Here is a 15,124-nt window from a genome sequence, read left to right on the forward strand (position 1 = left end):
TTTAAGGATATGTAAAAGAAAATAGGTGTTTCCATTTAAGATTTCAAAGTTGACCTTCACGGTGTCCTTCAAGGTCACATGAAGGTCATTTCAACATAACCATATAATAGACCACTTAATATACTAAAACTTTTGTATTGAACATTTTTTTCCATAAGCATTATTTTTCAAGATATTTGACCGTTGCCGAACTTTCTCCCATCACTGTATATTTAATTATCTTGATGCATATTATATAGTGTACATTATTTTTTAAATCCATTGCTGAAATTAATAGTGTTTTCGGCCCGATCGGGTTTACACCAACCTTGGTTGAATTAATCTTTCCTATTGGTTGACGTCACACGCTCTACCAATAGGAGAGCACAAAGTGCCATTGATCTAACCCAGGTTGGTGCAAACCCGGCCGGGCCGAAAACGCTATAAGATAATTTAATAGAAAGTTACTAGTTAGTTCCCGTATCAACTAGTTTCCGTGCACGATGTAAACTAGAGCAATAAAAATAGGGAATTAAAGATTTCAACCTATCAGGATTGTGTTCCAAAATTCAACTTTGTCAACTCGAGTATCATTTTATCCTTGTTAATCACCGAATGTTGAATAAAGATAAAAGATACTCGGAGTTGACACATTCAAGTTTTGGAACACACCCCTAAAAGCATCCATTCTGATATATACATAGTTTCTGATAGGTTGAAATTTGTTATTTCCTGTATTATTTCCTCTATCGCATGAGCTTTTCATTGTATTTCCGGCTTAAGCTTCAAAATGTTAAACGACGGAGATTTAAAACTATTTAAGAATTTATCGAATAGTTTGTGTTTTATCTCTTGAAAATTGCAAATTTATTTTTATTTTATTACATTTTATTTTTTCATTTTTTCCCTTAAAAAAGAATCGGTTAAAGTGCACTTACTTTTTTTATTACAGTGCTATCGAGAGGAACAGACGTATATATTAAATAACATTGACCATTTTTCGACAGATGTCTCCTCTCATTTGTTTAAATGATAATTGCTTTCATTTCTCAATTTGTTTTTCTTTACACAATTTTATTTAAAAACAAACAAATTTAAGAATAAATTTTAATAGTGATTAAAAAAATTTTTTAAATAAATAAATAATTTAAGTTGGAATATTTCTTTAAAAAATTAAAAAGAAATGGTAAATGTTTATCTTTCGGTTTTACCCGAAGCGACTTCCACCTCACCTCCCTCCTGCTTAGGGACGCACGATTTTCACCTTCCCCTGTCAAAGGAAAATACTGCTGGAATATGTACATTATGTTTAAAAATTGTGCGCTATTCATAAAAATTTAATTTATAACTTTTTAATAAATAACGATTGATGGAAAAAATCAATGACTTTGACCTCCTTGAAAATCAAGGTCAACATCGAGGTCGGTGAAAAGTCATTTGCGGTTGGCTATATAAGGGTAAACATTTACCAAAGAAATATTTATATTTTATCCGCGGTTCAAACTACAAATATGGATAAATGTATGTTATTTTTGCTTTATATTGATAAGTAATACTTATATATCAGATGTGAGATGGAAATATTGAAAAATAGATTAATCTTCCGATTTTCCATGCGATTCATTAGCTCGTCAAACATTTCGAAACTGTCATATGAAAAAAGAACGCTACAAGTACATGAAAATCAACCACTTTTTGTTTCCTTTTTGGCCTGCAAAGGGCCCTACAAATCTTATGGAAATTGAATTTTAGTCGAATTAGCTGAAAATTTGAAATGTTGGTTTAATAAAAAGTCTCCACAGGCACGACTCCCTATAATAAACCATTTGATCTCTACAAGGCGTTATTTTTCAAAACGGGCTAATATTTAATATTTTATTCTCAACGAATACGGTGCATTCCTATGTCATAATTTGCACTTTCTATGTATGTTTTTAAGTAAAAAAAGTTATTAGGAAGCACTTACAATAATCAAGCACTCCGATTTGCGAGAGGCGAGAGGATATACAATAATTAAGCACCCGGATTTGTGAGAGGCGAGGAGACACTCCTATTAAGCTGGACCCCCCACCAGCGCAAATTGAACCCGGATATATTGAAAAATTTAGTGCTTTTTTGTTGCTAATTAGTTGCTCCAGAAAGAATTTTGTTGCTCCAACCGTTCCGAAGTAAAAAAAATAAAAAATGTGTGGATCCAGCTTAATGGCAAGCTAGACCCCCCATAGTCAAAAAACATATGTAGAGCTGCAATATAAAAAAAAAACAAGTACAACAGATTTTGTTGCTTTTTTGTTGCTCCAGAATAGTGCCAAGAAATATAAAAAAAACTCAATTGTTAAATAAATATCCATAAATGAACAAAATTGCATCGCTACGCGTAGCAGCGTCATGATTAATAGGAACATGTACAGAGTTAGTTGCGCGCAAGTTTTTGGTATCAAAATGTTCCTTGTAACGTATACTATCCAAATATACCCATTTCCGATTTTGTGGCCAACTATAACATGAAAAATAATTAATTTATCAGCATCGGCGCCCGCGCCGAGCACCTTATTGTCTCAAACATTGCTTAAAGAATTTGTTGCTCGCAAGTTTTAGGTACCAAAATGTTCCTTGTAACATATACTATTGAAATATACCCATTTCCGATTTTGTTGCTAATTCTAACACATGCAAAATAATTAGTTTATCAATCAGCGTCGGCGACCGCGCCGAGCACTTTATTCACACAAAGATTGTTTAAAGAATTTGTTGCTCGCAAGTTTTTGGTACCGAAATGTTCCTTGTAACATATACTATCGAAATATACCCATTTCCGATTTTGTTGCTAACTGTAACACATGAAAAATAATTAGTTTATCAGCATCGGCGCCCGCGCCGAGCACCTTATTGTCTCAAACATTGTTTCAAGAATTTGTTGCTCGTAAGTTTTTGGTACCAAAATGTTCCTTGTAACGTATACTATCCAAATATACCCATTTCCGATTTTGTGGCCAACTATAACATGAAGAATAATTAGTTTATCAGCGTCGGCGCCCGCGCCGAGCACTTTATTCACTCAAACATTATTTAAAGAATTTGTTGCTCGTAAGTTTTTGTTACCAAAATGTTCCTTGTAACGTATACTATCGAAATATACTCATTTCCGATTTTGTTGCTAACTCTAACACGTGAAAAATAATTAGTTTATCAGCATCGGCGCCCGCGCCCAGCCCCTTATTGCCTCAAATATTGTTTAAAGAATTTGTTGCTCGTAAGTTTTTGGTACCAAAATGTTCCTTGTAATGTATACTATCGAAAACTTGCGGTACCAAAAACTTGCGAGCAACAAATTCTTTAAACAATGCTTGAGTGAAGAAACTGCTTGGCGCGGGCGCCGATGCTGATAAACTAATTATTTTTCATGTTATAATTGGCCACAAAATCGGAAATGGGTATATTTCGATAGTATACGTTACAAGGAACATTTTAGTACCAAAAACTTGCGAGCAACTAACTGTGTACATGTACCTTTTAATCATGACGCTGCTACGCGTGACGATACAATTTTGTTTATTTATGGATATTTATTTAACAATTGAGTTTTTTGATATTTCTTGGAACTATTCTGGAGCAACAAAGAAGCAACAAAATCTGGTGTACTTGTTTTTTTGATATTGCAGCTCTATGTTTTTTGAATATGGGGAGTCCAGCTTGCCATTAAGCTGGACCCTCCCATTTTATATTTTTTTTACTGCGGAACGGTTGGAGCAACAAAATTCTTTCTGGAGCAACTAATTAGCAACAAAAGAGCACTAAATTTTTCAATATGTCCGGACCCAATTTGCGCCGGTGGAGGGTCCATTTTAATAGTGGTCGAGGAGACTTACAATAAATAAGCAACCCGATTTGTGACATGCGAGGGACTCACAATAATCAAGTATTTCGATTTGTGAGTAGCAATCAAATCAATATAATATTAATTATTATCGGTATCTGGAGACACGGTAGTGTCTCGGCGCTAAGACAAGCTAGCCTCATGGAGCGAGACACTGCCGTGCTCCTTTACGCGAGCCGGGGAGTTGCGGCAGATCTGACAACATGGTTTCTCAATAACTGGCTGAACTGATGAAGTTTTATATACGCTTAATCGATAACTATCGCTCGGATTGTATAATGAAAGGCTTTTTTTCTACGTGTTTTTTTTGCTCTACGAGCAGAGATACTGCAACGCAAACCTCTGAATCTCTGAATTTTATCATCATTTTAAGAAACCTCATTAACATCGTCGACCAGCAGAATGTGCAGTTGCAGCGTCTGGCGCTAGATGGCGTTAGAGACGCTGATTGGCTGCCTACACGTTCGAGTTATGACGTTTAGAGGCTCGCGGCGGTGTGCGCGGCGCTTGGCAAGGCAGTTTTTCACCTACCAAGCTATCAATGGTGGATATCCGGCGCTTTAGAAATTAACATCTCGATTGCGAAAATTGGGAAATAATAAATAACTGTGCTAAGAAATGATAATGACAAAACGATTTATTAGTTATCGATCTATTTATTAATAATAATATTTAATAAAAGGAGATTGAACGGAAACGAAATTATGCACTGTTATTTGTTAATTAAACTAGGAAATGGTAATGACAAAGCAATTTATTTGACATTGGTCTCTATTTGTTTATAACTTAATATTTAACAAAAGGAGATCGAACGAAAATGAAATTATACGCTAGTTTTGTTTATAATATTTGTTAAGAATGTATTAGACGTATACTAATCCTTACAAAGAAAATTAAATTTGGATGATGAAAAAGTGTGTTTAATATTAACATTTCAAATAAATTATATACATATGAAGTTGTGTGAATAAGATTATATTTCTGTTTAATAACACATTTTTGAGCTTATTAATTTTATTTATTATTTTTATTGTTAAAAATTAAAATAAAAAAAATAAAGAAATTTACATTTCTATTCTATAAGTACATTAAATATTTAAAATAATTTATGCAAAGATTTATTGTGATTCACTAATTATTTACAAAGATGAACAAATAAATATTTTATTTATTTACTGGAAAACTAGTTCGTACATCGCAATGTAACTCTACATAAATAATGTTCAATACATAATGTATTTATATTAAAAACTTGAGATTTTTATCATTTATTTTATACGTATTCGCATATTTTTACAGATTTAAAAAATGCTATTATTTAAACAACTTATCCAGAAAGTAAAACATCACCAAATTTGTCGTATTATTATTAAACGTGATTTAGAATAATCTGTAATCTTTTCATAAAACAACTTTAACTAGGCTAGGAAATAATAATGAAAAATTGATTTATTACGTCACCGATTTCTATTTGTTTATAACTTAATACATAACGAAAGGACATCAAACGCAAACGAAATAAAACACTATATTTGTTAATTAAGCTAGAAGATAAAAATGATCTATTTGATCTCGATCTCCATTTGTTTATAACTTAATATTAAACTGTAAAAGGAGATCGGATGCAAACGAAATCGCACGCTAGTATATGTCAATTATGTATTTGTCAATACAAAATGCGTGACATCAGTATGAACTTATCTTTTTAAAAACAGGCGCTAAGAATATGCTTTTCGAATAGAACCTAAGATACGTTACGTATTTTTTAAATATTCCAACCTAAGTAATAGTTATAGTTTTAATTTTTCTTCAAAGATATTCTCTTATTTCAACCCAAGTAATGACAGCTTTATTATTTAATTAATTTAATTATCTAAAAAATTTGTTTATTACTCTTTGAGAAAACTATTGTGCCAAATTAAAAATAAAAACTCAAATGCTACAGTCTTAACTAATCAAGATAGTCTTAAAAAAGTCTGGAAACGCTAAAATATCTCAAAAACGATTAACTTTAGCGAAAAATATATCAAAGCAAAGTTGTAGGACATCAAAAAATCTACCTAACTGATGATAAGCGGTTGATCTTGGTGGAATCTGCAAGATCATATGAAGATCAAGTTGAATTCTTTAAATAGGACCCTCATTTTTTTATTACACATTCTTATAGCTTATTTCAAGAATTTTTCAAAACACTGTAATAAAATATTTTTTCAGTAAATACTTTTCGAGTCATAAAGTTTGAAATTACAGTACGCCGACATTAGCATTAATATAGTGCACCGCATGGAGGTTGTACGATTAGATATACATCTCTTGTGTGTGCGTGCGTGTGTAAGACATACCTTTTAAGATATTGGTTCCCAATTCTTCAATTAATCAAATGTTCAATCAAAGTGTCTTCCTCCTATCATTTTACAATGAGCTAAATTTTCATAGAAATTATTTATCACATTGCTTATTTGTTCTAAAGTGATCAGAGATGCTTTATGCACTATTCGATTCCTAAAATCTTCAAAACTATGTGGTTTTGTCGCATAAACCTTACTTTTGAGATGCCCCCAAAGAAAATAATCAAGAGGAGACAAATTAGGTGATCTAGCAGGCCACTCAATGGCACCTCTCCTATCTATCCATCCATCAGAAAAAGATCGATTCAAAAATTATCGAATTCTTATTGCGTAGTGAGGCCCTGCTCCATCTTGCTGGAACCAAATATTTTGCATGACGGCATCAAATAAGTTTTCGATATTAGGTATGATATGTTCTCGCGAATAAATTTTCATAATTCTCAGCAGTCAAATTACCAGTTATGAAAAATGGACCAATAATACCGCGACTACAGATTCCTGCCCAAATATTCAATTTTTGTGGGTACTGTGTGCGAAGATCACTCATCCAATGTGGATTTTCATCACTCCTCCCAATAAAAAATTCACAAAAGGCGCAGTACTGCGCCAGTACTGGCTGGTACTGGTGAAGTATCGGCAGCCAGTGTTGACACCTGTACTGGTATATATGTGGGAACAATGTTCGGTACTAGTTTGTCAGTAATGGGCCAGTACTGGCTGTAAATGGGGTGGCACCCAGTTGGACACGGCTCAATTGGACACGAGCCACTTACAGCGCTTGAGACTACAAAGCTCCTAAGCACCGGTCGTTGTGATTGGTGGTGTCCTATAGAGCCGTGATCAATCAGGATCACCCCCTGTAAATGCAGGTTCAGTACTGACTTAATTATGAGCGCGGTACTGGCATTTAGTACTAGTCCAGTACTGGTTGTAAGTGTAGGTGCAGTACTGACTAACTACGGGCGAATACTGGCATAAAATCGGGCATGATAACGATGCTCTATATTGGATCAGTGCCGGGTTAGTACTGGCATTTAAAGGGGTATACCTGAGTAAAATTTTCAAAAAATCGAAAAAAAAAAATTTTTTTTTTTTCGAAAGATTGATGTAAAAATATGTTCCTAAAAGGTTTTTATAAAATTCAAAGTATTTCTCGAGTTATGTGAGTCTTAGGGAACGGGCGTACAGTGCTGAAATCGTACCTGATCAGTCGCCTTATACCGAACGCACAATAGGACCCTCGACCTTGTAGTTTTTTGTATACCTACATTTCGTCTTACAGATGTATGTGCGTGCGTGCGTGCGTGCGTGCGTAAGAGAGAATGGGAATGCGATGGCATGTGCTCATGGGTATGTAGCGATTATCTGATCGCAGCGAGGGACTCCGTACCATCTGCATTGAACAGTAAGTTGCGCCGCCCCTGGCTACCTTCTCTACGCGCTCAGTCATTCGCTAACTATTTCTTATTATAATTAAAAAACTAATCTTCTGACAACATTTTGGCGAAGGAAAAATCGTCTTAGAATTAAGTTAGGAATATGACATTTTAAGGACAATATGTTCATTTTGAATCACCCTGTATATGTGTGTGATACGTATGTATGTGTGAAGAAATTGCATCATAATTTTTAGATTAACGATTTTTTTTATTTATATTTCTTTTACATAATTTTTTTCTTTCGCACAAAAAACTACAGCTAACAGTTCGCAGTGGAGGACCTGATTTTTATCAAAGTAATCGCTAGCGCATATTACATTTGGTATATCTTTAGCATCCGTTACAGTGGATGCGATATTTGAGAATCGTGTAAACTTTGTATCGACTTTCTCGACGATACCAACCAATTGATCGTATACTAATTCAATGCATTTATCTAAGTTGAACATAAAAAATATTGTTGATTCAGTCATCATTAAACGTACGTCGGATGATTCCAAGGATACAATTTTAGCATTTTCAATCGTACTTAATCGCACAGTCAGCGGTCCAACGTTAATAGAATTGCCCTTGTAGTGATTCCGAAGGCAGTTTTGAATGTTTCCAACGTTGTTCATAGAGTCCTTTCCATGTTACGATAGATAGTATTAATTCATTTCTACGATTATCTCCTATCTCCACGTAGCTCGGTGGGCCAACGTTGATACCAATTTCTAGAAATTTGTATCCCGTACGTGTCAATGCGTATTTCCTGCCTAGTATGCGAAAGCCTAGTATGCGAAATGCACGATGCACGGGCGCGCTACAGAAAAATATAAAAGAAATATTAAATAATTAATTAAATAGTTAATTTGAAAAAGTAAAAAAATGGAGCATACTTAAACTTACTTGGCACATCTTTTCGTAAATGATGGAGTTTCATCATTATTCTGAAGTGGAACGTAATAATTTTTTCGTGTGTTGCTTCCTACAACGGAGTACATTGCTGTTGCTGCTGCTGCTGCTACTGCTGTTGGACCTATCGTACAAACAGGTATCGCAAGACTGATCGCATTCTCGTAAATTGTGATACTTCGTATATGGTGTTACTTCTAAAATCGAAGAAGGGGCAGGCCGTTCCCCTCTTTCCAAGAATTTCAAACGTGTCGCAACACGTTGTATCACGTCTTTCTATGTATTTTCTTTGTCATGAGTTTATACATACGTTTATAGTTTATACATACATTCATACACACGTTCATACATACGTTTATACATACATACGTTTATACGTACATACGTTTATACATACGTTCATACACACATTTATACCTACGTTTATACATACATAGATACATACATACGTTCATACATACGTTTATACGTACATACGTTCATACATACGTTCATACATACATTTATACATGCACTCAGAAAAAAGTTTTGTTGATATATGACCAACAAAAAGTTTTTCGTTGTCCTAACCAAAATTTAGTTATGCTAACAAAATTTTTTGTTAGAATAACATAAAAGTTTTTGTTAGTCACATATTCTAACAAAAACTTTGTTGTCCTAACCAAAAATTTGGTTAGAATAACCAAATTTTGATTAGGACAACGAAAAACTTTTTGTTGGTCATATATCAACAAAACTTTTTTCTCAGTGTAATTTATACATACGTTTATACATACGTTTATACGTACATACGTTTGTACATACGTTCATACACACGTTTATACATACGTTTATACATATATACGTTCCTGCATACATACATACATACATACATACATACATACATACATACATACATACATACATACATACATACATACATACATACATACATACATACATACATACATACGTTTATACATTACAAAGAAAGGGAAGGGAAAAGAAATTTTAAAAACGTATTAAAAAAAAATCTCATTTTATTTCAAACTTGATACATTTCTTTTTGGCGTTGCGACCACCAATTGTATATTTTAAATATATTTTGTAACGCACAATTCTTAACATGTTTTACACATCGCATAGTATTGGTAACATCTAAATTATTCAAAGAATCTATATCTTTGTAATCAGCATCCAAGGTCTCAATGGTCAAGTGGTCGCTATCGAGTACATCAGACAGCCATTCGCATTTTTCACGTCCTTTAACGTATATGAGAACCTTATTGTCGTCACATTCTTCCGCACCAATTACAGCCATCGTAATTAGGCCTTTCACCATGCTGTACGGGATCGTCCCGTCCTCCCATTGCAATCCATGGTGATAAGCACTCAGCCAGGAAGCGTAATACTTTTCTGATTTTGTCAAGAAACTTCATGGCATGGGACATGTAAAAATGTAATAAGAGAGAATGGCTCCTTTTCTCAACACCGCTACTTCCTTCACGATAAGTTGCTTTTAAACGATAAATCCTTGCAGATCCACAAACGTTGGTACGGTCATGGCGAACAATTTTTCGAGACTGCGATCGATTTCGATGAATCTTATATTTTATAGCGTGTCGGAGAATGCACTTAGGTGATTTTACGCACAACGTTGGTCAACGGATTGACTGAACCACGCGATCGTGTATGATGAGACAGTAGGCTGTAGTATTTGCAGGCACATTCTCCTTGCAGTCAAATTCTATGCGTACGTCCACAGTGGCACTTTTGACGAATTCGTTTTCTTGCGAGCAATCAATGACCACAAAAGGTCCTTCCTCGGTAAATGAGAGCACGTTGAGTAGCGTTTCGAAGCAATCGTTTCCATAATACGCTCTACGAAAACGGGCGTACATATCAAACAGGACGGCGTATCTCTTTTTGCCAAAATCCAGATTTAAATCGTCGTACGGATAAAACGTTGAATTTAAATAAAGTTTCACGTTACTCAAATTACAATCGTCGAACACGCTACCATTTTGTGACATGACATTTTTTCGACCAGTCTGCAGAGCAAAGATAACGTATCGCGGCTTCTCAAGCTGAGTCGCCGTTTTGACGGCCCATGAATGTTTTGTCGTATTCTATAACAGAGGATACTCGTACAGATCCCACGAGCGAAAACTCATGCTCAGATAACGACCGCTTTCCAATGCTCGCAGCATTGATAATTTATCGATCTCGTTTAACGCAAGTGAGGCATCCGCCACTGTACTTTAAATAATTCAATTTCAGTCTCCGTTACAGGATTTCCCACCAAGCAATTATTGTCGTTGCGCGCTCGTATCAAAATCAATTCATGGCGAGCGTTGACGATCAGGCGTTTGTAATCTTCGCAAAAGCCCAACAGCATGCTGAGCGACACGCAAAAATTAAAGTGCCCTTCCTCTGTGTTAGATCTAGTGTTCGATCCAGCGTTCAACGAAATCAAAGATGTCATACGTCAGCGACACGTAATTCTTGAGCGTGCTAGTTATGCCCACGTTCCTGTTGCAGTCAATCTCCACACCGTTGAGTTCATATCGAATTTCATCAAACATGAATGCCACACAATTATTTACAAGCGTCGTTGGCGTCTGATCGTTTTTCTTTTTCACCATCAATCTTCCTTCGACGTAGAGAATACTTTCGCACGGCAGCGTGTACAAATCCTGTTACTATATGGGTATTCTTATCTTGTCGCTGTATCCGAACGTTGTATTCTCGAACGGGTTGTACGTGTGAGTCTCGATCTTGACGATGCGATCTCACCGGTAATATTCAAGATATCAATCATTTCAAAAGTTGCGCACCGCGAATCCCAAAGATTGTAAAAATGTAAAGTTTAACTCACTGAACTTCTTCTTGCTGATGCAGCTAGGTGAGCGAGTGTTATCGAGCTGTGACGTCACCGGCCTTGTAAAAAATTCGTTATCTCTCTGCGTGCGCTCCGCTCCGTTCAATACATCTCACGTTCGCGTTATCGCTGTCACTGTCACACGTGCAATCTGACAGTGATCTCCTCTCCGCGAAAATCGAGCAATCGTCCGTTTGGTCGACGCGTATCGTTAGATCTGTAATGTTCCGTGCGGTGATCGGCAAGTAAATGATCTGCGCGGGCCTTTCCTAGTGTTTCGGACGATACCGAGACTGGTCTCGGTATCGATGCCGAGACCGAGACGAGTCCGAGACGAGACTTAAAATCCGAATTCGAGATCGATACGAGACTTTTATACCGAGAGTCTCGACGATACCGAGAATTTCGTCGAGAATCTCGAATTTTGTAATGTCAAATACAATTTCCAACGCATGAGATATAAATCTCAGACCCGGTTTTTCATTATTTGGTTAACTTGTGGTTAAGCTTAACCTGATATTTCATCCAATGGGCTTCATCCATGACATCATCACAAATGAAGCCCATTGGATAAAACATCAGGTTAAGCCTAATCACAAGTTAACCAGGTAATAAAAAACCGAACCTTAAACTATACGAGGATTGAATAGATACTATATTCATATACAGGGTGGACCATCTGAAGTGATCCAGTCAAATATCTCGAAAACTAGTAGGGATAGAGAAAAATGTTTCGTATGAAAAGTTTAGGGTTACACGGGGGAAGTATGGTACTGACCTTGAAAAATCCTTGGAAGGTCATTCAGGGGTCACGATGGTTTTTTTAAATGGAACCCCTAGTTTTGCACCATGGGATGAGAAAGCTGGTTTCAAGCCCTTTACGAAACACTGGTTGTGGTCCACAATCCGCCCACTGGGGTCCGAGTTATGGACCATCAAAGTCATTGATGAACTACTCTTAGCGCTACCCAGACCAACCCAACAACGACGTGGACGTGGTAGTTCTCTGTTCCCTTCGAGGTGCTTGATTTTTGTGAGTCCCCTTGCCTCTCACATGTGGGGGTGCTTGTTTATTGTGAGCGATAATTAGTGTGACATTCGCCAAGCACGAGCAACATGTCAACAATTTCAGAGGGTTGATAGTGGTTCATTTCTTTGATTGAATACGCAAGAGAAGACAACGATTGTGACTGCCACAGTTTGAAACCTGTGTTTCAATGATCATTTATTGCCGTGGTCATCCACATAATAACAAACCGCAATAAACAGAGATTCGATGTTTCCGTTTGTTGTTGAATTCTTGTTCGTCGCTCTCCGAAGATTGTGAGCGATTTGAATAGGGATAACAGTTAATTAACTCCATTGAAAAGAAAAACATAAACATAAACAAACGAGAACACCGAGTCTCTGTTTATCATGGGTGGCAGTCATGTGTTCGGTTAACGATTTACTATTGGAAATCTCTTGGATTATTCCATTTGATTCAATCAGAGTTATGAATGAGTATCGACTCTCGAAAACTGTTGAAGAGTCGCAAAAATCAAGCACCTCGAAGGGAACAGAGAACTACCACGTCCACGTCGTTGTTCCTGGGTAGCGCTAAGAGTAGTTCATCAATGACTTTGATGGTCCATAACTCGGACCCCAGTGGGCGGATTGTGGACCACAACCAGTGTTTCGTAAAGGGCTTGAAACCAGCTTTCTCATCCCATGGTGAAAAACTAGGGGTTCCATTTAAAAAAACCATCGTGACCCCTGAATGACCTTCAAAATGACCTTCCAAGCATTTTTCAAGGTCAGTACCATACTTCCCCCGTGTAACTCTAAACTTTTCATACGAAACATTTTTCTCTATCCCTACTAGTTTTCGAGATATTTGACTGGATCACTTCAGATGGTCCACCCTGTATAGTAACGAAAGGGAAAAGAAGTTAGAAATATTGTTATGCCCGAGTTGTATCGTCGCCCGTTACACGTTCCTGAGGAATGAAGAGCGCGTCGCTTGGCGACGAGCGCGGAGTTGTTGTTAAACGATTTCAAGGAGAGTTTTCGTCACGTACGGACGTGTTTCTCTCTACGCAAGATATAAACGAGCTATTGGGCTGATTTGTATTTTATTAATGCACTGTAACTGAATAAACATCTAGTTACCTTTTTTACTCCCGAGTACATTATTTCGGCGATTTGGGAGTGCGGATTCCGCGAGACGATTGTCGCGGACGAACGAGACGCACGGACGGGCATAACATTTTGGGGGCTCGTCTGGGATTGTGAAGTGCTGTGTTATGTACCGGTCACCGATCGCTACAAGGAGCGGAGCTCAACTTGTACAGATAGAGGAAGTCGGTCATGGCAACTGACCGGACGCCGGAGACGACGAGTCCGCGGGCTGCTCTGTAGGGGACAACTCCGACGTCACTGGCCCTTCAAGCAGTTCTTAGAGAGGTGCGGCAACTACGTGAGGAGCAGCGGCGCACGAGGGACGAGTACGCGGAGTCAACAAGACAGCGAGACGCAGAGATTAAATTACTGCGAGAGGAGCTGCACACCATCAAACGGCTAAGTCCTCCTATTAATAGAAACATTGTCGCAGACGCGGGTGATTGTGGTCGCGCGCGGTTGGGTGGTAGCTGTGCCGAGAATGTCGCGGAGGCACGGGAGCGCGTCGAGTCGCGTCGCGTTGAATCGTGTGCTTCGCGTCATACGGAAACGACGATCGCGGGGGAACTGGAGCACACTGAGTCGCATGCTTCGCGTTACGTAGACACGGTATACAAATTAAAGCCTGGTACTTTTGACGGCAGTGTTCCTCTCCGAGAATTCTTCGCTCAATTCGACTTAATCGCGTACGCGAATCATTGGGGAAACAAAACAAAAACAGCTGTTTTAGTTTCGTGCTTGAGAGGGAAAGCTCGTGCGGTATTAGAGAATATACAAAATTTAGAGAATCTGGAATATTCAGAATTAAAGGCAAAATTAGAATTACGTTTCGGAGAGGCACATTCGCTACAAAATTATTACACACAGTTTACGAATCGAAAACAGAAATTCGGGGAGAACATCGCGGCTTTCGGTTCCGATATTGAGAGGTTAGCCCGATTGGCGTACCCAGAGTGCTCTGATTTGATGCGCGATAAAATCGCTTGTGCGCAATTTGTTTCCACCCTGTCCGATGGCTATTTAAGGAGGGCATTACAGATGGAAGGGGCCGCGTCTTTTAGATTAGCCATAGAAAGAGCGAAAACGATCCAGCTTATTCAAGGAACTTCTTTTGGAAATAAAGGGGGAAATAATTTCTATTCTGAGAATAATAAAAGGAAAGATTTTAACGAAAAGAAAGACGAGCAACAGGAGATTAATAAAGAAAAGAGTAATAAGATCGACAAAAATGGGAAATTCTTTAAAAATAAGAACGGAATTAAAATCAAAAGCAAAAAGGAATGCTGGGAATGTGGCAAGGAAGGCCACTTCCGTTCTGAGTGCCCTGGCAGGACGGGGGCTGGAAACTCGAGTTAGTCGAGCTCGTCGGGATCGGTTCGGCTGAAAGGAAAAATACCCCGATAGAAGATTTCGAATTTGTTAATCGATATATAAATAATAATGATTGTGTTGATACTAACAATTATTCTTACAGGACTAATGAAATTGAAAATAAAAATAATGGTTATAACTATGCTCTGTGTCCTTATATTATTGATTCAAATGTTTTAAATGTTAATAAATTTTC

This window comes from Trachymyrmex cornetzi, unplaced genomic scaffold (assembly GCF_001594075.2).
Source record: "Trachymyrmex cornetzi isolate Tcor2-1 unplaced genomic scaffold, Tcor1.1 scaffold1251, whole genome shotgun sequence".
NCBI classification, from domain to species: Eukaryota; Metazoa; Arthropoda; class Insecta; order Hymenoptera; family Formicidae; genus Trachymyrmex; species Trachymyrmex cornetzi.